The sequence below is a fragment of the Rousettus aegyptiacus genome, unplaced genomic scaffold (genome assembly GCF_014176215.1).
Source record: "Rousettus aegyptiacus isolate mRouAeg1 unplaced genomic scaffold, mRouAeg1.p scaffold_m13_p_7, whole genome shotgun sequence".
Lineage (NCBI taxonomy): Eukaryota > Metazoa > Chordata > Mammalia > Chiroptera > Pteropodidae > Rousettus > Rousettus aegyptiacus.
In genome coordinates, this window is record NW_023416310.1 from 58620328 (window position 1) to 58622816 (window position 2489).

Consider the following 2489-nt stretch of genomic DNA (forward strand, 5'->3'; position numbering starts at 1 on the left):
GCGCTCCCGGGCGAGGTTCACTGGTCCTGAGAGGAGAGGGGCCAGAGAAGTCGTGCCCTGGGATGGGAGGGCGTAGTTTTTATAGGATTATGTAGGGGTAGGGCATAGAATGGGGAATGTCAGTTGAGCATCTGGATTAGCGTGGTGGTGCCAGGGCTTTAGGGTGAGCCCTTGTCCGGATTCCGATGTTGAGCTGGGAAGCCTCCAGGATGACATCCGACTGACCCTCCCCTCCGACCTAACAGGAATATGTTTAACCAAGGAGGTGATAGACCTGTGCACTGTAAACTATAAGACATCAATGAAATAAATTAAAGACACAAATAAATGAAAAGATATTCAGTGCTCATGGATTAGAATAATTAATATTGTTAAAAGTGGCCATACTACTCACAGCAATCTATAGATTCAATGAAATCCCTATTAAAATTCCAATGCTATTTTTCACAGAAATAAAACAAACTATCTTAATATTTGTATACAACCACAAAAGACTCCGAAGCCAAAGCAATATTTAAAAAAACAAAGCTTATCTACAGCCATGTCACCCTGAATGTGCCCAATCTTGTCTGATCTCAGAAGCTAAGCAGGGTCGGACCTGGTTAGTACTTGGATGGAAGACCACTTTGGAATACTAGGTGCTGTAGGCGTTTAAAAAAAAAAAAAAGAAAAAAAAGAAGAAAAAGAAGAACAAAGCTGGAGACATTATACTTTCTGCTTCAAACTATGTTACAAAGCTATAGTAATCAAAACTGCATGGTATTGGCATGAAAATGGCACCTACAACAATGAAACAGAATAGAGTCCAGAAATAAACCTAATCTTATATTGTCAATTAATTTATGGCAGAACATACAATGAGGAAACGGCAGTCACTACAATAAATAATATTGGTAAAACGGGACAACCACATGCCAAAGAATGAAACTAGACTATTATCTTATATCATACACAAAAATTAACTCAAAATAAATTAAAATGAATGTAAGACCTGAAAACATAAAACTTCTAGAAGAAAACATAGGAGGTAAACTCCTTGACATCAGTGTTGCTTATGATTTTTAGGATATGATTCCAAAAGCAAAGGTAACAAATAAGTTGAACTATATCAAATGAAAAAGCTTCTTCACAGCAAAGAAAATCATCAACAAAATAAAAAGGCAACCTGCTGAATGAGAAAAAATATTTGCAAATCATATATCTGATAAGGAGTTAATATCCAAAATATATAAAGAATTCATTCAACTCAATAGCAAAAAAGGAAACAATATGATTTAAAAATGAGCAGAGGATCTGAATAGACATTTTTCCAAAGAAGGCATACAGGTGGCCAACAGGTGCATGAAAAAATGCTCAACATCACTAATCATCAGGAAAATGCAGATCAAAACCACAGGGAGCCATTATTTCACACCTGTTAGAATGGCATAATCAAAATGATAAGAAATGATGAGTACTGGCAAGAATGTGTAGTAAAGGGAACCCTTGTGCATTGTTAATGGGAATGTAAATTGATGTACACACACACAGTAATACAATATTACTCAGCAATAAAAAAGAATTAAATCCTGCCATTTGTAGAGAGAAATGATTGGACCTAGAGGGTATTATGCTAAATAAAATAAGTCAGACTGAAAAAGACAAATACCTCATGATTTCACTTATATGTGGAATTTAAAAAATTGAAACCAATGAACAAACAAATCAAAACAAAAACAGACTCATAGAAACAAGAACAAACTGATGGTTGCAAAATGAGAGGGAAGTGGAGGGATGGATGAGAAAGGTAGAGGGGAATATAGTCAATAATAGTGTGATAACTTTGCATGGTGACAGATAGCTACTAGACTTAGTGTGGTAATCACAACATAACATACATAAATGTCAAATCATTATGTCGTACACATGAAACTAATATAATATTGTATGTCAACTACGCTTCAATAAAAATGAAATGATATATGCACCCCACGTTCATTGCAGAATTCATTACAATAGCCAAGATATGGAAAAAAACCTAAGTTTCCATCAATAGCTGAATGAATAAAGTAATTGTTGTGGATGGCAAGATTTTATTATTTTTCAAGGCTGAATAGTATTTCATTGCATTTCATATTTTTGACATTTTCCAAAATGAAGTTAACAACATCAAAACCACCAAGAGCTACCCATTTCCTACAAGATAATGTCTTTAGTTTATAGGACTCACAATCCTCTGACAAAAATTCCTGTTTCCTACCTTATCTTCTACTCGGCAGTATTCACTTTTAGTTCTAGCCCTTAGTCTCCCTATGAAATGCAAACTCCAGTCTTTGAGCACATGCATTATATTGTCCTGTTGCTAGAATCAATCCTTCTGTTATCACTGCAAGTGTATGATTCCTAAATCTGGCTCCTGTAATGCCTCTCATTTTGTGATACTACTTTGTCTCTTCTCTGAACATCAGCGAAACATTAGAATATGTATCTCACCTTCAGCACTGATAATT

The 2489-nt window shown here is 35.3% G+C and overlaps 1 pseudogene; it reads left to right on the forward strand.

Moving 5' to 3' along the window:
- Window positions 1-531: 531 nt before the first annotated feature.
- Window positions 532-650, forward strand: LOC118606312 (annotated as a pseudogene).
- The last annotated feature ends 1839 nt before the right edge of the window (window positions 651-2489 follow it).